Below are 25,557 nucleotides of genomic sequence, written 5' to 3'. Positions count from 1 at the left end.
ATAGGAATATGGGGTGACAGGTCCTCTTTACAGTGAAATCTGGGGGTCAATATGACCCCACATCTCACCTCTAGGCTGGGAAGCCTGAAATAAAAAAAACAAAAAAGATTCTGGCTTTGATCGTACTGGCGAGTTGGTAGAAGCACCGGAGGGCGGTGAGGGGTGGGGGGCGTCTATGGCTGGGTATTTCAGGGTATCACCGAGTATGGCTGGGTATCTCCGAGTATGGCTGGGTATGGCAATTTATGGCAGGGTATTGCAGAGTATTGGCGGGGTATTGGCGGGGTACTACAGAGTAATAGCAGGGTACTGCAGAGTATTGGGGGGTACTCCAGAGTAATGGCAGGGTACTGCAGAGGAATGGGGGTTACTGCAGAGTAATGGGGGTACTGCAGAGTAATGGCAGGGTACTCCAGAGTAATGGCAGGGTACTGCACTGCAGAGTAATGGCGGGGTACTGCAGAGTAATGGCGGGTACTGCAGAGTATTGGGGGGTACTGCAGAGTAATGGGGGTACTGCAGAGTAATGGCAGGGTACTGCACTGCAGAGTAATGGCGGGGTACTGCAGAGTAATGGCAGGGTACTGCAGAGTAATGGCAGGGTACTGCAGAGTATGCACTGGTATTGCAGAGTATTGGCAGGGAATTGAGGGGTTAAATTCGGTGAGCAGCGATGTGGGCACTGCAGATGCAGCCCACATCGCTGCTGACACCGATCTCTTTCCCCTCCGCTGTACCGATCGGTACAGAGAGGGGAGGGAGGAACCGGCGTCATAACATGACGCCGGTTTGTTTACCACGTGATCACTCCGTCATTTGACGGAGCGATCACGTGGTAAACGGCCGCGACGGCGATCCGGCGATCCGGCGGTCACGGATGCTCTCGAGTGCGTGCCCCAGGGGGCGCGCGAGAGCAGAATTCTGGGAGGCCGTTAATTAACGGCCTCTCAGAGTTAAACAACCGCCCTGAAGCCGTTAATCGGCAATGGGCAGTTGTTAAGTGGTTAAAGCTAGATCACTAGCTATATAGGTGAGGTGAATATAGTGGTGTATACTGCGGTCAGGGCACAGACAACAACCACTACACAGCAGCAAGATAGGAAATCAGCCAAAAACGATCGGTGTGTACTGTGTTGAAGGTACACAGAACACCCACTGCTTCAGATGCTAACACACTACACGAGGCCGCCTCAAAGGCGGCCTTATATAGTGTGGGGCGTGCACTACACAGCCTGAGCTATGATTGGCCACAGGCAGGATGCCTGTGGCCAATCATGGCTCTCCTCGCTGCTGGCGATACGATTGGCCAAGCATGCGGGGTTACAGTGCATGCTTGGCCAATCATGAGCCAGCAATGCACTGCGCCACCGCAGTGCATTGTGGTCCGCGCGCGCGCCACTCGAATTTTGACGCGAACGGCCCAAACGTTCGGAAATTCGCCGAACGGCCGAACAGCCAATGTTCGAGTCGAACGTACGTTCGACTCGAACACGAAGCTCATCCCTACTTGGCACCTGCGCACACTACCAAAAGTACCAATACCTGATTGAATGATAATGGTATCCCTGTGCTTGATTGGCCAGCAAACTCGCCTGACCTAAACCCCATAGAGAATCTGTGGGGTATTGTCAAGAGGAAGATGTGAGACACCAGATCCAATCCAACAATGCAGATGAGCTGAAAGCCGCTATCAAAGCAATCTGGATTTCTATAACACCTCAGCAGTGCCACAGGCTGATCACCTCCATGCCATGCCCCATTGATGCAGTAATTCATGCAAAAGGAGCCCTGACCAAGTATTGAGTGCATACTATACTGTACATGGACATATAAAAAAAAATCAGAAAAAACTATGTATTCCTGAACCCAGCGCTAAATGGATTATATATATTATCCCTGCAGCTGCTGTTATCATAAAACTACAATATAAAACATCAAATGTCTGATTGAAAATCAAACACTAACAGCGCTAAAAATAAACCACGTGAAAAATCTAAGTTTTTCATTGCTACGCATAAAAATGCATCAAAAATGCATTAAATCGCATGCATATAATACATTAAATTAACAGATAATAAATACTGCTCCTGCTTCATACACCACAATAAACTTCTAATCCATATAGCACTTAGCACCTACGTGCTCCAGCTTATATATTTTTTATCAGTGTATAACAGTATTCATGCAATAAAAACTGTTTCTCAGTGTCCATATAAATCAATGGGCCAGATGAAAAGGGGTGTAGCCAAGCAAAGTGTCCAACCAATTCCCGATAGTGAGAGTGTCTCTTCCTTATCCTCTACACCAGGGATATACAATTAGCGGACCTCCAGCTGTTGCAAAACTACAAGTCCCATCATGCCTCTGCCTTGGGGTGTCATGCTTGTGGCTGTCTTGCTATGCCTCATGGGAATTGTAGTTCTGCAACAGCTGGAGGTCCGCTAATTGCATATCCCTGCTCTACACTTTCACCGTTCACACCCTGTGCACTATCCCTTTGGTGGCTGCTTACCAGAGGGTCTATGCAATAAGGCTCTATTAGGGCTGTTTCACTGCTTGTGTCGGCTCTTCACTCCTCCGCTGGTCTCAATGGTCTCATTCACGTCAATAGCATGTAAGGATACACATAAGGCTCCAATAGTGTTATACCCTTTATTAATCAAAACCAGTGCCCCACATACTAAATGAGCTTACATAAGAAACCTTTAAAAACAGCATATCAAAGAGTCACAGATCACAGTTAGGTCTTCTCAACGTCAGCCGGTTTCTCTTTATACAGGTCGGTCAGATGAGTCCCGGGAGACACAACCTGTGTCTGAGTACTACGTCGCGTGGCCACACCTTGACGCGTTTCGTAATTCCGTCTTCAGAGGCTCTGAAGAAATGCTATTTTTAAAGGTTTCTTATGTAAGCGCATTTAGTATGTGGGGCACTGGTTTTGATTAATAAAGGGTATAACACTATTGGAGCCTTATGTGTATCCTTACATGCTATTGACGTGAATGAGACCATTGAGACCAGTGGAGGAGTGAAGAGCCGACACAAGCAGTGAAACAGCCCTAATAGAGCCTTATTGCATAGACCCTCTGGTAAGCAGCCACCTAAGGGATAGTGCACAGGGTGTGAACGGTGAAGGTGTAGAGGATAAGGAAGAGACACTCTCACTATCGGGAATTGGTTGGACACTTTGCTTGGCTACACCCCTTTCCATCTGGCCCATTGAGTTATATGGACACTGAGAAGCAGTTTTTATTGCATGAATACTGTTATGCATTGATAAAAAATATATAAGCTGGAGCACGTAAGTGGTAAGTTCTATATGGATTAGAAGTTTATTGTGGTGTATGAAGCAGGAGCAGTATTTATTATCTGCTAATTTAATGTTTTATATGCATGCGATTTTATGCGTTTTTAAAGCATTTTTATGCGTAGCAATGAAAAACTGAGAGTTTTCATGTGGTTTATTTTTAGCGCTGTTAGTGTTTGATTTTCAATTGTACATGGACATACTTTTCAGTAAGCCAACATTTCTGTATTAATTATCCTTTTTTTAGTGGTCTTATAAAATATTCTAGTTTTCTGATACACAGAATTTTGGGTTTTCACTAGCAGTAAGCCATAATCATCAAAATTAAAAGAAAGAAATGCCTGAAATATATCAGTCTAAGTGTAATGCACCTATATCAAATATATGAGTTTCCTTTTTTTAATTGAATTACTGAAATTAAATTATTATTTTATGAGATGCACCTGTATATGCTCACGGAAATGGATCTTTAACTGTGAGGCTGCATATGCGTGCTGCTGTGTTCATGCTTAGAGCATGCTCAGTACAGAGACAGCTCAGGGTCTTGTATTAACGATCTGCCATCAGGAGTCCGGTTTCCCGATCACCTGATCGCTGTGATAGCTTCTGATTGCCTGTCAAAGTGATCAGTCACAGTACCTGTCCCTGTGGGGTTTTTTCCTCCTCTTGAATAAAGAAAAAGATACATTGTCTGTTTTTCTCCTTACGAGGGGAGAAAATTGTAAACCAAAAAGTGTGTGTGAAAAAATGAATAAATAATACAAAAAAAAAAACACGATAAAATAGCTAAGTCAGGGTTTGATCTACTGCCGACCATACACGGTTCGAATTTCGAAAGAATTTTCTTTCGAAAATCATATCTAAGAATTTTCGTACGAATTTCGCATCATTTGTGGGCTGCAGCAACAGCCGATTTTCGTGCGGAAATCAAATTTGAGTAATCTTACATGTTGGAATTTTTTTTAAAAATGAATGATTTTCTAATCAACGATGGGAGAATAGTGAGAGAAATGTAATAAGAAAAAGAATGGGCATGTGCAAGAAAAGAAAATTTTTGGAGAGAAAAGAAGATGTAACAACATGAGGTGAAATTGAAGGCTTTGAAAATCATTGGTGGCACCATCGGATCACAAAAAAAAAAAAAACTTTCTGATTTTGAGAAGAAAATTTGTTCGTAATTCGACCATGTATGGCCTGCATAAGTTAGTGTAAGCCCTTGTACACACGGTCGGAGATTCCGTCGGAATGTTTCCTATGGGAGCGTTTTGTCGGATATTCCGACTGTGTGTGGTCTGCATCGGACTGTTTCCTTCGGAATATCCCTCGGACCAACTTTTCCAACTTGCCGGAAATATTTTCCGACAAAATGCTCCGATCGGACATACTCCGATCATGTGTAGCCTACTCCGACGGACAAGGTGCCACGCATGCTCAGATCAAATTTCTAGACCAAAGCTATTGGCTACTAGCCTGAACGTAGTCCCGTCCTAACGAAATAACGTCATCACGTTATGCACAATCCGATTTTCCGACAACTTAGTCCGACCGTGTGTATACAACATCACTTCCGGACCTCGTCCGGAATTAATCCGTCGGAATAACTCCGACGAATTTGGTTGTCGGAATCTCCGATCGTGTGTACAAGGGCTTAGGGTTAAGGTCAAGATTAGGTTACAAGTCAAGCTCAAAGGTCAGGTTAACCACTTGTCAACCTCCCAGACCGCTGTACCCACCTGACACAGCGGATTACGGATCCTGGTACCAGTCGCTATGCGATCACATGATCTCAATGACAACAAAGCTGTTATGAAAGAATTTCAATCATAACAGCTGTTTCCTGCAGAGTGATGCCGTAATTTGCTTGCAGCTATCACATGGGACCTGGGCCAATCCCAGTACCCTGTACCATGTGATTAGCGGTAGCCAATCACAGATTACTAATAATCACATCTGTCATGAATGTAACCAATTGAAAACATTGCTGTTACAATGTAGACAAGGGACAGTGTCAAGAATATGGCAACAACATCCCTGTAAGCATATGTAGTCAAGGGAAGATTTTTTGTGGGGATTTTTGGGGGCAGGCAAAGAAATAACTTTCAATACTCCAATTTATAAAAATATAACAAAGAAGTTTATTACATGAAAAACAACTGTTGAAAAAGTTGGCTATAACGCTGCAAATGCAGATACAAGAGAACATCTAAAGTCAAGTAGCCAACTTTTTTAACAGTTGTTTTTCATGTAATAAACGTCTTTATTATATTTTTATAGATTGGAATATCGAAATTTCTTTCCATGTCACCCCCAAAAATCTTCCCTTGTCTACATATGCTTACAGGGATGTTGGTGCCATATTTTTGACACTTTCGCCTATCCATACCATCGCTCCTTACTATTGCTGTTACAATGATCATCACTGTAAAAGCAAAGTGCAAAAAAGAAAACAAAAATCATTGATCACCTTCCCCACCCCAGAGTAGTACAGTGTTACTATGGTGATCCTGAACTACTCTGATGAGAGTATGTAAAAAAAAAGAAAAAGAAAAGAAAAAAAAAGTTTAACAAATTGAATAAAAATTTTATTTTTTATTTTTTTCAACATGCTGTCACCAGTCAGTATCCCTAATCACCACCACATCAGTCATATGATGACACTGTACTGCACTGGTGACAGAAGGTAAAAACAAAAAAACATGAATTTTTTATTTATTTATTTATTTATTAATTTTCCAACAAATTGTGACAAAAGAAAAACTGTCATAAAGGGGTCATTTGGGGGAAATTTGTACTGTCCTGGAATTTTAGGGGCCTCAAGAAATGAGATAGGCCGTCAGTACATCAGAATTGATCAATTTTAAAATATACTGTATATAACATAGTTTGTAGATGCTATAACTTTAACGCAAACCAATTAACCACTTCAGCCCCGGACCACTTTGCTGGTCAAAGACCAGACCACTTTTTGCGATTCGGCACTGCGTCGCTTTAACTGACAATTGCACGGTCGTGGCTCCCAAACAAAATTGATGTCCTTTTTTTCCCACAAATAGAGCTTTCTTTTTGGTGGTATTTGATCACCCATGCGGTTTTTATTTTTTGCACTATAAACAAAAATAGAGCGAAAATTTTGAAAAAACGCATTATTTTTTACTATTTGTTATATTAAATTTCCCCCAAAATATATAAAAAAACATTTTTTCCCTCAGTTTAGGCTGACCATTGTCATTTATACAGCAATCACTGCTATATAAATGCAGTGATTCCTGTGTAAATGACACTGGCAGTGAAGGGGTTAACAAGTGGGTGGCAGTGTAGGGGTTAAGTGTTCCTATGGGTGTGTTACTAACTGTGGGGGCCTGGGCACTAGTTGCTAGGCAGAACGGGGAAATGCTGTTGACAACGGCATTTCTCCATTCAGCCACCCCGTGAGGCGATCGCGGGTATGCCTGCGGCGATCGAGTCCGCGGGACCCGCGACCGGACTCATGGGGGTCCTGACCGGCGGCACCCTCGCGATGGCAGGGGGGCATTAAAGATTGGACATACCTGTACGCCAATATGCCTGCCCGTACCTTTCAGCCGACGTACATCGGTGTGCGCCGGTCGGGAACCAGTTAATATACACTTATTGGGATTTTTTACCAAAGAAATGTTGCAGAATACACTTTGGCCTAAATTTATGAAGAAATTTGGTTTTATTGGATATGTTTTATAACAGACAGTAGAAAAATATTCCGTTATTTGTATAGCAAAAACTAAAAAAACTCTATTTGTGGGGGAAGAAAATGTATTTTGGGTACAGCATTGCATCATTACGCAATTGCCAGTTAAAGAAGCAGAGTGCTGATTAGAAAAAAATGGCCTGGTAAACCTTTTGGCGCTCAGGTGGTTAAAAATAAAGCCCCTTTATAGCAATCCCTTGGTTTATTTAGTAATCAGTTTGGGATGTGGATAGCGGGAATACAGTGGCATCTACACCCCAATTACAATTTTGCCAGGTTAAAATAAAAATCCTAAAACTCAAAAAAAAAAGGAATGCAGCCACCACATCTAAAGACTGCTAAGCTGCTATATATTATATTTTTTTCTTGTGTTTAGATACGCTTTAAGCTTCGGAAAAGGCACCATGAAGCACACTAAAAGCCTTTACAAGTCCAGATCTCTCAGGCTGGCAGTGGTTACATTATAGCTTCTGCAAAGGACATTTTTGTCTTTGGACTTCGGCGTCTTAATAATATGATCCATTTGTGTTTCATTTGCTCCAAGTCAGAATGTCATCTACTCTCCTCCAAGAGTTCAAAGCGGAAAAAAACATTTGGACTTTGGATCGTTTATATTTTCCTACAGTTCGATTTACGAAATTTCAATGCGTGTCTCTGCTCAGCCTCACCAGCTCTATGACATTCCCCGAGGACTGCTAAACGGGAGAGCGCCAAACCATTTTATTGTAGAAGAGAGTTCATTGAGGAACACTTCCATATTTATAGGAGTTCTGCAGAAGCTGAGATAAAATGTGATAAGTAAAGGTTTGGATGAGTGAGATGCAAACCCCGATAGTATTACTCTTGACTGAATATTTATGTATAGGCGCCTACAGACATTAGACATCGACGCAATCTGGCCCCTGGTCAATTGTTATGAATGTGCATGATTGTTGAATGTTATTGCACGATTGTGACTATGGAGCAGGGAGGGAGGGAAGGATTCCCAGCTAGTCTTGAGAGAAAACAATTGCATTGGCTAGGATATTCCACCCCAACCAAATGCTTCTTCCCTTAAGAAGACATAGTTGTGGCACATTGTTTGGGGAATGCAGATGCATATCACAATAACAATAAGATCTTTAAAATGAGCCACCAACCAAGATCAAAGCACTGCGCCACAGAGCTAATTAGTAGTAATTAACATGTATAACAGCCACTATAGAAAGAAAAACATTAAAAGACAATAGATTACTTACAGTATATATATATATATATATATATATATATATATATATATATAAAGGGTAAATAGTAGCACTAGCAGATAAAAAATAGGATTTTTATATACAGCTTACCTGTAAAATGCTTTTCTTGAGAGTACATCACGGGACACAGGAGCTTCATTACATAGTGGTTATATAGGCACCTCTGGTGATTGGGCACTGGTTAACCCCAATTAAGGAGAATTCCTCCCCTATATAACCCCTCCCATCTGGGAGGCACCTCAGTTTTGTAGCAAAGCAATAAGAAACCACGTAAAACCCAAGAGGGGCGGGGGTCCTGTGTCCCGTGATGTACTCTCAAGAAAAGGATTTTACAGGTAAGCTGTATATAAAAATCCCATTTTCTTGATCATACATCACGGGACACAGGAGCTTCATTACATAGTGGGATGTCCCAAAGCAATGCTCAGTTTGAGGGGAGGGAGACACAGATCATAATTATAGACCGCCATGGGCCGGAGGACCTAAGCTGCAGCCTGCAGTACACTACGCCCAAAGGTGATATCCTCTTGCCCTCTGACATCCACCTGATAGAATCTGGTGAATGTGTGGACTGATGACCAAGTTGCAGCCTTACAGATCTGAGCCAGGGAGGCCTGGTGATGCACTGCCCAAGAAGCACTTACAGCCCTAGTAGAGTGCGCTTTCACTTGAAAAGGAGGGATTTTCCCTTTAACACTATAGGCCTGAGAAATAATCTGTCTAATCCACCTTGAGAGAGTGGATTTTGATGCCGCCTGGCCCTTCCTAGGGCCTTCCGGCAAAATAAATAAGAAATCAGTTTTCCTTATCTGAGCCGTTGCTTGAAGATAGATACTGATTGCCCTAACCACATCCAAAGTGTGCAAAAATTCTTCTTCTGCAGACTGTGGGTCCAGAAAAAAGGATGGTAGGATTAGATCTTGATTTAAATGGAATCCCAAAACCACCTTAGGTAGAAAGGACCTGTTGGGGCGCATGACCACCCGGTCCTTATGAACAATTAGATACGGCTCTTTGCTGAAGAGAGCTGCTAGTTCTGACATTCTTCTAGCCGTGGAAATGGTTACCAAGAAAACCAATTTTTTGGTCAAAAGAACTAATGAAGCCAGATGCAAAGGTTCAAAAGGTTGCCCCTGCAAAGCCGAGAGAACCAAATTCAGATCCCATGGGCATACCGGAGGCTTGGCTGGCGGCCTTATCCGCATAGCCCCCTGGATGAAAGCCCGCATCAGGGAATGCGATGCAAGTGGCTTCTGAAAAAACACTGACAAGGCCGAAATCTGCACCTTGATAGTGCTTACGGCCAAATTCATTTCTAGGTCTGACTGGAGAAAGGCCAAGATCCTGCTAATGACATACTTTCTAGGATGCCATTCCCTGAGTTCACACCAGGAAACATATGCCCTCCAGATTTTGTAGTAAATAAGCCTGGAGGCCGACTTTTTGGCATTAACCAGAGTAGAAAGGACTGGCCCCGAAAGCCCACGGTCTTTCAGAATGTGGGTCTCAGCAGCCAAACCGTCAAATTCAGACTGTGGATGGTAAATTGGACCCTGTGAGAGCAGATCTGGCCGGAGAGGGAGGATCCATGGCCTGCCTACTGCCAACTTCATGATCTCTGCGTACCACGGTCGCCTGGGCCAAGCCGGGGCTAACCGATTTTGTCTCCCTCTTGACTCTTCCCAGGAACCGCGACAGAAGCGGGCACGGGGGGAAGGCATAAATCAGATTGTACTGATTCCAGGGAACTGTCAGAGCATCTGACCCCTGAGCAAGTGTATCTCATGTTCTTGACACGAATTTGTCCAGTTTTCTGTTGAACCTGGACGCAAACAGATATACGTCTGGAGTACCCCACCTGCGACATATGTCCAAAAACACGTCGGGGTGCAGAGCCCATTCTCCTGGGCACAACTGCTGGCGGAACTCCTGGAATGAAGACTGCAGAAAGGCATGGAACATGCTTTTCTGCCCAGACAAGTATGCGATTCACCTCTTTTTGCGCAACCAGACTCCTGGTACTGCCCTGGTGATTGATATAGGCCACTGCTGTGGCATTGTCGGACTGAACCCGAACAGGGAGACCCCGTAGTCTGGAAGACCACTTTATGAGAGCCATATAAACTGCCCGGATCTCCAAGACATTTATGGGCAATAGCTTCTCGATCGCAGACCATTTCCCCTGCGAGCACGTCTCCTCTAACACTGCTCCCCAGCCTGTCAGGCTGGCATCTGTCGTAATAACCTTCCATGGAAGAGGAAGAAAGGTTTTGCCTTTCAGCAAATTCTCGGTTTGCAACCACCAGACGAGACCCTTGCGTGTCCCTGGGGATAGACACATAGGAAGATCCAAGGATTGGGGCTTCCTGTTCCAAGCCGCAAGGATGCATCTTTGCAGAGGCCTTTCGTGGAACTGGGCAAATGGAACGGCCTCGAAGGAGGCGACCATTTCCCCTAACAGTCTCATGCACAACCGAATGGGGGAAGATCTCCTGCCCAGAATTAGGCGCACCAGATCCCCGATGGCCAAGGCTTTTGGCCTTGGAAGAAACACCTTGCCCTGAGCGGTGTCGAATCGATAAACATACCCAGGTATTCCAACCTGGTAGCAGGCTGTAGGGACGACTTCTCTAGGTTTATAATCCAACCTAGGCGTTCCAGGTGTTCTAGTGTTCTGGAAACATTGTGGTTCAGGAACGCTACTGTTTTCTCCATGAGAAGCAAGTCGTCTAGATAAGCCATGACGGCTATACCCTGAGCTCTTAGGTTTGCCAAGAGAGGGTCCAGAATCTTTGTGAAGACTCGAGGGGCCGTAGCGAGCCCAAACGGCAAGGCCACAAATTGAAAATGGCTCCGCTCTACCGCGAACCTTAGATACTTTTGGTGTGCGGGAAAAATTGGCACATGGAGATATGCATCCTTGATGTCTATTGATGCCATAAACTCTCCCCCTTGCAGGGAGGAAACCACAGTGCGAATTGACTGCATTTGGAAGGACCGGATGCGTAAAAACCGGTTCAGATCCTTCAGATCCAGGATAGGTCTGACACTTCCATTTGGCTTCGGAACGGTGAAGAGATTCGAGTAAAACCCTGAACCCTGTTCTTTTGGGTCCACTTCTACTATCACCCCTTGGGATAGTAAGTGATCTAAGGCCAGAGATAGCGTTTTTTGCTTTACTGGATCCCTGGGGATCCTTGACCTTAGAAAGCGAGAAGGTGGAATCTCCTGAAACTCTAGCTTGTAGCCCAGAGATACCGAAGAGATCACCCACTTGTCCCGGATCTCTTGCCGCCAGGCTTCTGCAAACTGCCGAAGCCTTCCCCCCACTCGGTCGAGCGGGGGCGCCCCTTCACAAGGAAGCGTTTGGGCTCTGCTTGGCAGGCTTTCGCCCCCAAGTCTTTTTCTGCCCCTGGGCCCGGCCCTGAGCCTTTAGTGTAGAGGAGGGTTGAGAAGGCCGTCGCCACTGCTTAGAGCTTGATGCTCCGGGAGAGAGAGAACGCCTAAATGATGGACGATTGCTCTTTTTGACTGGGAGGAGAGAAGATTTACCCCCTGAAATTTTTTGGACGAATTTGTCTAATTCTTCTCCAAACAAACGTTCCCCTTTAAAACGGAAACCCAATCAAATGCTTTTTGCATGATAGCTCAGCTGCTCAATTCTTTAGCCATAGGGCCCTTCACATGTGTACCAACAGGAGAGACAAACGAGATGCTTGTTGGACAGAATCCAAAATCGCATCAATCATGTAACAGAATTTGAGGTATTTCTGCATAATTCTCCACTTCCTCACTGGGAAGGAGGCCAAGCATCTGCTTAACCTGTTCCTTGAGGAACTGACACAACCCCACGGCTGCGACTGTAGGTTGCACTACCACGCCAGTCATGGAAAAGGAGGCTTTTAATAATGTTTCCAACCTCTTATCAGTTGGATCTTTAAATACCTGAGCATTATCCAACGGACAGGTCAGGTTTTTATTCACACAAGAAACAGCTGCGTCAACAGATGGGACCCCCCATTTCTTGGTGAAACTTTCCTCCAGAGGATAATGCATAGAAAACTTTTTAGGAGGAGTAAACAGTTTATCGGGATGTCCCCAATCCTCATACATCAATTTATCCATTAAGGGATGAATTGGAAAGGAAAAAGCAGTCTGTGGGACTTTCATGACTCCTAGGGAAGAAACAGAGGACGTAGCGACTTCAGCAGCAGGCATTCTGAATGTGGTACGCACCAATTCAGTATAATACTGCACCTGTCTTCTGAGCGCCTGGGAGGAGGGGACTCTCTCCTCTTCCTCCGATTCCTCAGACTGCTCAAGATCCCTGTCCCAAGATAGGGATCTCTCCTCATTGTCAGAAGAATCATCTTAAAGAGGAATCTCAGCAGAGGGAGGGGATCTACCCCTTTTCGTGCTATCTTTCAGGGAAGCAGAAATAAAATTCATGCTTCTCCCTTCAAAACCCTCCAATGTAGCCCTAAGGGAGTCCTCAGTGGCGTATATTGGGGCTGAGACATTAGGAGAGGCAGCAAAACCTGACAGGGCACTGACTCGTCCTGTGAGGCTGGCTCCAGTCTTGCAGGGGGGGATGGTAACTTACAGGCATTTTTAGAACCCCTAGACCTGAGCGGTGATTTACCAGTGCCCTTGTTACCTCCCCCTGAGACCCTCTTACGAGGAGACATAGTCCTAAGCTACAAAGTAGAGGTACTAGTATAAAGTGCAATCACTGTTGTGCTTAAAGTCTCACAATACATATATATGCTTAATACTGCACAACCTGATGCTGAGTAGTTGTCTAGGTTTGCCTGGATCCAATCCCCTCAGCTCCTGTGTCTCACACTTACAGCCCCCTGACGCTCTGGGCTTTTAAAACTGCCGCCTGGCGCCTGCGCAGTACAGCGCCGTGCACACCAACGTGCACGGCTCACAACCACACTCTCCCCTCTTCCATTAGCCCGGGAGCGCGCTCGGCCGGAATACAGGGGGGGAAAGGAAACTCCATCAGAGCTGCGTGGGACCCCCAGACTACGTGGGACCCCTGTATTACCTTGTTGTGGCAGGGACTGCAGTGGAGACGTGAGACCTCTGGAGAACCAGGCTTCACTGAGCGTGTGTACTGAAAGGCATGTAAGTATGCATCAGGCTGCTCTTACTCCCTCTAGTGGTGGAAACCAGGTAAGACATACTACTACTCAAAATGAAGAAATCCACAATATAATTATATATAGGATTAACTTTCCTTACCTGTCCTCGCCGCAGGAATTGCTGAAACAGACAGATTCCAGCCTTCACCCATCACGGCGGGCAGAGTTTGCCAACCTTCAGGTTTATCTGGGGTTCTTTCTCAGAAGAACCTCCTACCTGGACCTTGTAAAAGACTCTGCCAGAAACTTTCTTGCCATCTGTGTAAACAGTACACCAAGTCTGGTTTTCCCAGAGCCCAGTCTTCCAATAGGAGAGGACTTACAGGCCAAACCTCGTTTCTTCGGATGACAAGGCCCGGGTACCATACCATCTTGGGAGTCAAATATCGGCCCGAGATATGGATCCGGTTTGTTGTAGCCCTTAGGCCCCCGCAGGGACCTGCACAGAGCTTTCTTCATAGCACATGTTTTATGTGACCAACCACCATAGACACTGGCGAAAAAACTGAGGTGCCTCCCATATGGGAGGGGTTATATAGGGGAGGAATTCTCCTTAATTGGGGTTAACCAGTGTCCAATCACCAGAGGTGCCTATATAACCCACTATGTAATGAAGCTCCTGTGTCCCGTGATGTATGATCAATAAATATAATTTATAAAAAAAAGCCACAGTGATAGGATGTAAAGAAATTAATAGTCAATGAATAACTTCATAATCAAACACTTTGTGGCCAAGCTTCCAACTGTCACCACTCCATGTGAGTAAACGTGCCCCCGCTTCCCCATTCCCCAGTCAGATGCACACTCACCAACTAATATTACCTCACACTCTCGTGTCTTGGCAAAAAAAGGAGTCACCCCTCAGGGTTAATACAACATCCCATCAGATAGAGGTCCAAGGAAAATCGTAATATGTAGAGAAAATAAACTCCAGATAGTGTGATATCGTATATAAATTTTATTTAAACATAGCACTACATCACCAGCCTAGTGCACTTACCAGAAGGCAATGAAAGTATCACATAGGTATCATGTATGATTCCAGAAATATCACGTTGTGGCAAGCATAAGAGAAACTTCAAATTTCGTCCAACTTCCTTATCCAAAAACACTCGTAACGTCACTTCCGGTGGTACGCGATCGTCACTTCCAGTTGCCGTACATACCGACTTCGTCCTGGGATTGGCTTTACAGCACGACAACCTCATTTAAGTACTCTCACTTATGCAAATATAATAGATCCAAAACCCAGCCCATCCGATGTCCCAATGGGAATGATATATCTATTATCCCCCCGTATACATTCATACGTGTTGCATAAATATCTGCAAAAGTGGGAGTACTTAAATGAGGTTGCCGTGCCGTTCAGCCAATCCCAAGACGACACTGATGTGACAAAACGTGCCGGGACATGGCTGTACGGCAACCGGCAGTGACGATCACGTACCACTGAAAATTACATTTCGAGTGTTTTTTGGATAAGGGAAGTCGGGCAAAATTGTAGGTTTCTCTTATGCTCGCCGCGACATGATATTTCGGCCATCATACACGATACCTGTGCAAAACCTTCATTGCCTTCTGGTAAGTGCACTACCATTAGGCTGGTGATGTAATGATATGTTTAAATAAACTTTTATATAAGGTATCACACTATCTGGAGTTTATTTTCTCCACATATTACGATTTTCCTTGGACCTCTATCTGATGGAATGTCGTTTTAATATTAGTTGGTGATTGTACGTCTGACTGGTGAAGTTTTGGTTTGCTTAGCCCAATAATCAAAGTGTTTGATTATGAAGTTATTCTTGGACTATTAATTTCTTTACACCTATCACTGTGTTTTTTTTATATAAATGATATTTTTATCTGCTACTTTACCTATATATATATATATATATATATATATATATATATATATATATATATATATATATATATATATATATATATATATATATAGGTAATCTATTGTCTTTTAATGCAGATACATTGTCATTTTCCCCCAATCTAATAATGAATTGGCCAGATCACATTTTCTTGAACCAGTTTTTTTTTTCTTTTTTTAGTTGCAACACCCCTTAAAAGAATGCAAAATCTCAAGGCACCCCAAACTAAAGTTTAAAAACATAAATCTTACCTGCTAACGAGAAACATGATCCTGGGATAATGCACACAACCACCTTGATAAAAAAGAACTGCACATTAGAAGCCTTCTTGACATCAGAGGCTCCAATAATGTCAGAGGTCCCCGTTCACGCCAGGGTTCCCATGTGCATCAAAGCCCCCCCATCACCACACAATCCCCCCATCACAGAGTCAGAGACCCCCCCCCCCTCACATCAAAGTCCCACCCCATGAGAGGCCCCGTCTTCATGCTAGCAGCCCCCCTATCACATTAAAGCCCCTTCAATACATCAGAAGCCCTTCATTACCACAAAGTTCCCCCATCATAGGTTCCCCATCACATCAGTTTCTCCTAGAGGTGAGAACCCCATCATATCAGAATACACCTATGGCGGACTCCCCCTTCACACCAGAGTCTCCCCATCACATTAAAGTCCCACATCACTACAGAGTTCCCTCATCCATCTCTGTTCCAGGGAAAATGTAGTCTAAGCCCTTGTACACACGGTCGGACATTACGACAACAAAATCCATCAGATTTTGTCTGACAGATTTTGTCCGAAACTGGTGTTGCATGCACAAGGTCGGACAAAGTTGTCGGAAAATCCGATTGTTCGTAACGTGATGACGTTATTTCGTTACGACGGGACTACGTTCAGGCTAGTAACCAATAGCTTTGGTCTAGCAATTTGACCTGAGCATGCGTGGCACTTTGTCTGATCGGAATCCTCTACAAACGATCGGAAAATTTTATAGCCCAGCTCTAAAACTTTGTCGGTCAGATATTCTGACAGAAACAGTCCGATGTAGCCCACACATGGTTGGATTATCCGACAACACGGTCCGATCTGACATTTTCCGTCGGAATGTCCGACCGTGTGTACAAGGTCTTATGCTTGCCGCCCCCCGGGTGGACCCAAATGGCTGAGAAACATTGCTTCTGACAAACACCTAAATACACATTTGAGATACATATATAAGTGCAGTTTTCATACCAAAGGGTTTATAATCCTGTCCAGCCAATCTTGCGATTTACCCAGCTATTTCAGCCAGTAGAGCCATATTATAAACCAGGGGTCTCCAAACTTTCTAAACAAATGGCCAGTTTATTGTCCTTTAGACTTTACGGGGGTCAAACTGCCATTAGCAGGAGTGGAAATTTTCTTTGCATCAGTGGGAGTAAACGTCACCATATTTAATATTAGGTGGAGGAATCGCACCCCATCATTGATATCATTGGGAGGAATAGTGCCCCATTGTTGGTGTAGGGTGGGAGAAATGGGTCCCCAATGTTAATATTAGTTGGCAGAATAATATCTCATATCAGTGGGAGGAATAGTGCTCCAAGGGTTGGATGAGGGCAAGCAAAGAGCCACATTCAGCCCTTGTGCTGCAGTTTGGAGACCACTGTTATAAACTGTAGTTAGTCTTGGTCAGCTCTGTGCCCTAGTCTGTTATTGGACAATGAAGACGCAGCAGAGTGGCGGACTCCTCCTTTTGCTCTCTCCTCCTGATTGTATGTTTCCTTGTCTGCACATGTGCATGTAAGAGAGCCAGATTGGCTCCTGGTACTGCCCCTTCCTCTTTTGGCTTGCTGTGCAGGAAACCGATATCAAAATTCAGGGACTTAAACGAGTTGAATATAATACTGTCAATGTTTTTGTTTTGTTTTTGTTTTTTTTATATATAAAAATCTTGCATTCATTCATGTTGATTTTTTTTCTTTTTTAAATAAAAAACATATTTATTGAGGTTTTGGTATGGTTGAAAAAAACAATAACTTCTTTTCCCCTTCCCCAAAAAAGTGCCCTTCCCATCCAACAATTCTCCCAACATTGGGGCTGCAAAAACAAAATGAAATACAAATACACATACATAATTACAAGCTGGGAGGTCTACAAATAGTCAATTAGTACAATACAAAAATACATTTCCTTAAGGCCAAATGCAGCTGAACATTTACAATATATAAACAGTAAATAAAGTATGTATGAAGAGTCATATAACAGTCATACATTAGCTGAGTTGTGGTAAAGCTATACATTGCAGGGCTCCCTCCCATGATCCAAGGATTCTGTATTATAGTGTATACTAAAAAGAGAAATAGATATTACTTATTTCAGCTTTGGGATTGATAGATCAAGACAACAATCTATCTAGTATTTAGGTAGTTTGTATTATACCTGGAGTATAGAGCCATTCTCCCCATAATTTATCAAATTTGACTGGACAACCCCGTCTGCATAGTTCCCATCTGTCCCTGATTTCGAGGGACTGTCCCTGATTTTGAGCAATGTCCCTCTTTCCCCCTCATTTGTCCCTCATTTTGGTCTGATCTATATAGTTGTATATAAAATTAACTTTTTATCTTTCAAAAAGTGTTTCCCAGTGCTAAACCTTTCATCCAATTTCTAAATTGCTGCATTTGTAAATTTTAAAAGCCAATATAAAGGAATAGTAGTGGTAAAACCAAAGCCCTTGTGAATTTAATTAACCTTTTTTTGTGTTAATTCTCCTTTGAGGGGGGGTTGCGGGGGGGGGGGGTCTTAGGCCTACATACGTTTGGTAGTAGGTGTCCCTCATTCCCATCTGGTATGGAGGTATGCATCTGGTGCATATAATTTTTTTCTTAATAGCATATCAGTAACCATTTTAACCTAGGTTGGATGGTTTGGGGTAAAGGAGCAGTCTACCTCTGCGCAATGAGCAACTAAAAGCGGCCCCAGGTCAGGCGGCCTACCGGGAAATCTCCCGGTATCCCGGTAGGCCAGTCCGGCCCTGTTTACAGGTGAGGAAGAGTAACATTAAAGGGATTTACTTCTTTGTCCATTAGGCTCAGTAGACACAGGTTAGGGCCCAACTGAAAAGAGGTTTCAAAAACAAGTAGATAGAACTTCAGACCAGTATCTACTGTATGTTAATTCTTGCACCTCCAAAGCATATCAATGAGAGCACTTGGAGAGTGTCCACATTTCTGGCATGTTGCACAGAACCATAAAGAAACTATTTCTGAGGTGTTTGGTACAATATATGGAGTATAAATAACTTAGCAAATTTTTGTGAGGGTGACAGGGAAACAAGGGTAGGAGCCCCCAGAATATACAGTGCATCCAGAAAGTATTCACAGCGCTCCACTTTTTACACATGTTGTTATGTTACAGCTTTATTCCAAAATGGATTAAATGTATTATGTTCCTCAAAATTCTACAAACAATATCCTATAATGACAACGCAAAAGAAGTTTGTTTGAAATTTTTGCAAATTTATTAAAAATAAAAAACAAAAAAAATCCCATATATATAAGCATTCCCAGCTTTTTCCATGACACTTAAAATTGAGCTCACATGCATCCTGTTTCTACGGATCATCCTTGAGATATTTCTACAACTTGAATGGAGTCCATCTGTGGTAAATTCAGTTGATTGGACATGATTTGGAAAGGAACACATCTGTCTATATAAGGTCCCACAGTTAACAGTGCATGTCAATGCACAAACCAAGCCAAGTCCAAGGAATTGTCTGTAGACCTCCGAGACAGGATTGTATTAAGGCACATATCTGGGGAAGGGTACAGAAAATTTTCTGCAGAATTAAAGGTCCCAATGAGCACAGTGGCCTCCATCATCTGTAAATGGAAGAAGCAGGCCAACCGGCCAAACTGAGCGATCAGGGGGGAGGGCCTTAGTCAGGGAGGAGATCAAGAACCTGATAGTCACTCTGACCGAGCTCCAGTGTTTCTCTGTGGAAAGAGGAGGACCTTCCAAATGATCAACCATCTCTGCAGCACTCCAGCAATCAGGCCTCTATGGTAGAGTGGTGAAACCAAAACTACTCCCCAGTAAAAGGCACATGACAGCCTGCCTGGAGTTTGCCAAAAGGAACCCAAAGGACTCTAAGACCATGAGAAACAAAATTCTCTGGTCTGATTAAACAGAGATGGAACTCTTTGGCCTGAATGGCAAGCATCATGTCTGGAAGAAACCAGGCACCACTCATCATCTGGCCAATACCATCCCTACAGTGAAGCATGGTGGTGGCAGCATCATGCTGTGGGGATGTTTTTCAGCAGCAGGAACTGGAAGACTAGTCAGGATCGAGGGATAGATCAATACGGCGATGTGCAGAGACATTCTTGATGAAAACCTGCTTCAGAGCGCTATGGACCTAAGACTGGGGTGAAGGTTCATCTTCCAGCAGGACAATGACCCTAAGCACACAGCAAACATAACAAAGGAGTGGCTATGGGACAATTCTAGAAATGTCCTTGAGTGGCCAAGCTAGAGCCTGGACTTGAACCAGATTGAACATCTCTAAAGAAATCTGAAAATGGCTGTGCACCGACATTCTGTCAGAAACCATGAATCAGACTGAGACAGAAGTACAGTTAAATCACACTTGTTTAATAATAGTAATAATAATGTAGCACTAACCCCCGAAAGAGCTGCTGGTTATTTTTTGGGCTTACCGTTACCTTCCATTCTCCTTGTGACACGTCTAGGGGATGTCCCGTGGTAGATGACCCAGTAACTTGAGACTGACAATAGGTCCACTTGAATAGATTTTATTTGCAAAACTCAAACCATTGAACGGTCTTTCAACTTGGGATCAGAGGGTTGGAAAGGAAGTTCATGTACTCTCAATATCGAAGTCCAAAAAACATTAAAGAACTTGCTTACTTTGACTGTATCCAGAGAATAGCCATTCGCAGCTGGATGAACACTCAGGTCGGACAGTCCCTCTCTCACAAGGCCTAGCAGCCAACAAGGTGCTTACTCAGGAACAAAGTCTTTGTCACAGACGTTGTTGCAGAACATGTAGGGAAACTAAGCTTTAGAACACTTGTAGGATACCTGAATCTTTCAGCCTGCTTGGCGATATCCACAAGACCGGATTCTTTTGGTAACTGTAACTGTTAAGAAAACCAACCCGTACGTGGTGTTCTTCTAAAGAGTCCTCCCCTGGAATGCTCGAAGTACAATGGGTCTCTCCCGAACCGGAGACGGCACCCAACCACCTCTGAATCCTCCTTTATTTTCCTTGCCCTGGGCTAGCCAGCCCTGAGACATTACAGTCGGGTGGATCCGCACCCCAGGCCATGGCCTTCCTGGGGCTGGTCAGGAGGACCAGGACCATGTAATCAGCACATCATACTGGCGTCACACAGCGGGAGCCTCCCGTTGCGCAGGGCGGCCCTAGAACGAAGCGAGGAAGAAGAGACGCCATGGAGGAAGATCCCGGACGAGAACACCGGAGCAAGAAGCAGAGGATCGGAGGAAGAAGAAGATGGAGAAAGAAACCGAAGGATGAAGGAAAGAAGAAGGAAGAAGACCAGAAGAAAGAAGAAGACTTTAATAAAGGACTTGTCAAAAACTGTCTCTTGTCATTTTTAACACTTTTGTCACTTCTTTGGTGAAATGGTAGGGGTACTTTTGTACCCTATTACCATTTCACATGGGGTCAGGATCTGGGATCTTGTTAAAGGGGATTCCAGATTCCAATAAGCCCCCCACCAGCAGACCCCCACAACCACCGGCCAGGGCTGTGGGTATGAGGCCCTTGTCCTCATCAGCATGGGGACAAGGTGCTTTGGGTGGGACCCCAAAGCACCCTCCCAATGTTGAGAACATGTGGCCTGATACGGTTCAGAAGGGGGCGCACACTCTCTCATCCCCCCTCTTTTCCTGCGGCCTGCCAGGTTGCGTGCTTGGATAAGGGTCTGGTATAGATTTTGAGGGGGAACCCAACGCCATTTATTTATTTATTGGTGCAGGGTTCCCCTTAAAATCCATGCCAGACCTGAAGGGTCTGGTATGGATTTTGAGGGGGACCCCCACGCCATTTTTTTTCTATCACGGGGTTCTCCTTAAAATCCATGCCAGACCTGAAGGGCCTGGTATGGATTTTGAGGGGGACCCCCACGTAATTTTTTTTCTATCACGGGGTTCCCCTTAATATCCATACCAGACCTGAAGGGCCTGGTATGCTCTTGGAGGGGAACCCATGCCGTTTTTTTTAAAATGAAAGTCGCCTGGCCTGGGGGCGACTTAAAGTCGTGTTGTAAGTCGCCCCAAGTCGCGCTGTGATTCACACTCAAGTCGTGTCCAAGTTGCCTCCCAAAGTCGCGCTGGAAGTCGTGTTGCCCCTGTGTGAATAGACTGTTAATGATATGGCATGCGCTATTATCAATGGGATATTATTATCGCGTGCGGCGGCATATTATCATCTCTTGCGCTTATGCGTGCGCCGGTTTATACGCTCACTTAATAATTTATCTGGTGCACAAATTAAGGTATGAACCGGCGCAGCGCATTCATCTTAGTAAATCAGCCCCATTGTCATTATGGGGTATTGTTTGTAGAATTTTGAGTAAAATAATGAATTTAATCCATTTTGGAATGTAATATAACAAAATGCGTAAAATGTGAAGCTCTGTGAATACTTTCCGGATGCATTGTATGGTCATTGATCTTCCTTCAGTTCTCCTAAGGCTGCTTTCACACTGAGGTGGTATTCAGGCATTACAGCGCTAAAAATAGAGCCTGTGTAGCGCCTGAAAAAAACCGGCCCCTTTCACTCCAGTGTGAAAGCCGGAGGGCTTTCACACTGGAGCGATGCGCTGGCAGGACGGTGAAAAAAGTCCTGCTAGCCGCATCTTTGGAGCGGTGAAGGAGCGGTGTATTCACCGCTCCTAAACCGCTCCTACCCATTGAAATCAATGGGACACCGCGGCAATACTGCCGGCAAAGCGGCGCTGCAGCGGCGCTTTGCGGGCGGGTTTAACCCTTTTTCGGCCGCTAGCGAGGGTTAAAACCACCCCGCTGGCGCCCGCAGACCGCCGCTAAAACGACGGTAAAGCGCCGCTAAAAATAGCGGCACTTTACCGCCGACGCTGCTCCCGCCCCAGTGTGAAAGCAGCCTAAGTCATTTTCCCAAAGTCATTTGCTTGGAAGGTGTCAGAGGTGTAGCTTGAAGCTTGTGGATCCCAATGCAAAATTTGACCTGCCCCCCCCCGCCAAACTACCACCAGCCACTTCCACCACAAACCAAGATACTCCGAGTGGACTTGTATATAAAAGTGTAAACTCAGAGGGCACTTTGACTTTCAGATTCACAAACAAGCCCAAAGATTTTACCCGGTTTCTCAGAGTGTGACCTGCCTGCCCCTAGTAGAGTTGAGTAGAGAGTGCACTACAGGGGAAAAGGGCTTGCCCCGTCACCCTGTGTAAGTAAAACCGATCCAAGGCGGGCCCTTGCCTGGCTAGCCTGGACCCTCTGAGTTTACCAAATTACCTACATAGGGTGAGGCGACAAGTGCTTTTCTTCAGAGACACAGTAGGGGTAGGCAACCTTTGAGAGGTGTAGATCTACTTGAATAACATGAAAGAGATCAAAAATCGCCAGGGTTCAGCACCCTTTTTTTAGTTAGGAAATTAACTAGCAAGCCCTAACTAAATAACGAAAATTTAGAAAAATATAATAAGGGCAGTGGATGGTGTCTGGAGAGCAGTGGACAGTGTCGGTAGGGTAGAGGATGGTGTCAGTAGGGCAATAGACATATCAGTTGCACAGAGGTTGATGTCAGTAAGGCAGTAGATGGTGTTAGTCAGTAGAGCAGTGGACTTTGTCATTAGGGCAGAGGACAGTGTCAGTAGGGCAGTGGACGGTGTCAGCAGTTTTTTTTGTTTTTATAAATTAAAAAAAAAAAATGCAACTGTTGGGGTGCTTTGGTGAAATATCTGGGGTCAAAAAGACTCCTTTGTCTCACTTTTGAGGCAGCGAAATGAGATTGAGGACACAATCCTCATTCTCTATCTCTGCAGCCCCAGCTGCACTGAATTAATGGACAGGAATAGCTCTGTACAGAGCTTCCTGTTCATTCACAAACTGAATCATAGTAAACTATGTTTACTATGCTTCGGCTATGAATGAACACAGTGAGTGATTACTCCTATAAGAATAGAGGAATAGAGATTAGAAATGAGTCACTTTGTGGAGATGGCATGAGATTTTTTTTTATATATCTGCCTGGAGATCAATTTCTGACAAAAGTAAACCTGAACTCAAAAGGTGAAGATTTGCTATCGTATAGGGAACATCTAGAAATGTTAAATGGGCTTAACCGTACTCTACAAATTTACCCTTTTTCCTGAATTACTTATGTTGAATAGCAGTGTACTTTCTGTGCTAGGCACTGGTTCTGTAGCTTCAAAGTTGTGTATCTGCAGTGTGAGATCATCTGCTGGCCCTGGAGATTTGGTGATACCCCTACTGTGTTGCTCACTCTTATACTTGCTGGAGAGGAAGCTGTACCTGAAGACCTGCAATGCAAGGATCCCCCTGCTTCTACTTTAGCATTGTGTACATCTGTGTTTCCTCCACCTATCTTGCAGCTTCTTCTTGACCGTTCCCCCACCAGTCATTGGTGGCAGCTCTGACAAGAGGAAGCAAAGTCCTGCTCCAAGATGGCCACCTTCTTCAAAGACACAGGGAAGGCATGGTAAGTCAGAAAAAAATCAGCTGCAGGGAGACCACAGGGAACACTGGTAACTAGTCATCTGAATGTGTTCAGCACACATTCACTTATTCACTTTGACTACAGTTTCTCACAAAAGTGAGTACACCCTTCACATTTTTGAAAATATTTTATTATATCTTTTCATGTGACAACACTGAAAAAAAATTACACTTTTCTACAATGTAAAGTAGTGAGTGTACAGCTTGTATAACAGTGTAAATTTGCTGTCCCCTCAAAATAACTCAACACACAGCCATTAATGTCTCAACCACTGGCAACAAAGGTGAGTACACCCCTAAGTGAAAATGTCCAAATTGGGTTCAATGTATCTTGGGCATGGAGTTCACCAGAGCTTCACAGGTTGCCACTGGAGTCCTCTTCCACTCCTCCATGATGACATCACAGAGCTGGTAGATGTTAGAGACTTTGCACTCCTCCACCTTCCGTTTGAGGATGCCCCACAGATGCTCAATAGGGTTTAGGTCTGGAGACATGTTTGGCCAGTCCATTACCTTTACCGTCAGCTTCTTTAGCAAGGCAGTGGTGGTTTGGGATCGTTATCATGTTGGAATACTGCCCAGCGGCCCAGTCTCCGAAGGGTGGGGATCATGCTCTGCTCCAGTATGTCACAGTATATGTTGGCATTCATGGTTCCCTCAATGAACTGTAGCTCCCCAGTGTCGGTAGCACTCATGCAGCCCCAGACCATGACATTCCCACCACCATACTTGACTGTAGGCAATACACACTTGTCTTTGTACTCCTCACCTGGTTGCCGCCACACACGTTTGACACCATCTGAACCAAATAGGTTTATCTTGGTCTCATCATACCACAGGATATGGTTCCAGTAATCCATGTCCTTAGTCTGCTTGTCTTCAGCAAACTGTTTGCAGGCTTTCTTGTGCATCATCTTTAGAAGAGGCTTCCTTCTGGGATGACAGCCATGCAGACCAATTTGATGCAGTGTGTGGCATATGGTCTGAGCAGTGACAGGCTGACCCCCCACCCCTTCAGCCTCTGAAGCAATGCTGGCAGCACTCATATGTCTATTTCCCAAACACAACCTCTGCATATAACGCTGAGCGTGTGCACTCAATGTCTTTGGTTGACCATGGCGAGGCCTATTCTGAGTGGAACCTGTCCTGTTAAACTGCAATATGGTCTTGGCCACCGTGCTGCAGCTCAGTTTCAGGGTCTTGGCAATCTTCTTATAGCCTAGGCCATCTTTATGTAGAGCAACAATTCTTTCAGATCCTCAGAGAGTTCTTTGCCATGAGGTGCCATGTTGAACCTCCAGTGACCAGTATAAGAGAGTGAGAGCGATAACACCAAATTTAACACACCTGCTCCCCAGTCACACCTGAGATCTTGTAACACTAACGAGTCACATGACACCGGGGAGGGAAAATGGCTCAATTTGGACACTTTCACTAAGGGGTGTACTCACTTTTGTTGCCAGTGGTTTAGACATTAATGGCTGTGTTGCA

This window comes from Lithobates pipiens, unplaced genomic scaffold (assembly GCF_037356315.1).
Source record: "Lithobates pipiens isolate NorthernLeopardFrog02 unplaced genomic scaffold, aLitPip1_a1.2 Scaffold_23, whole genome shotgun sequence".
NCBI classification, from domain to species: Eukaryota; Metazoa; Chordata; class Amphibia; order Anura; family Ranidae; genus Lithobates; species Lithobates pipiens.
This window is presented reverse-complemented; position numbering follows the sequence as displayed.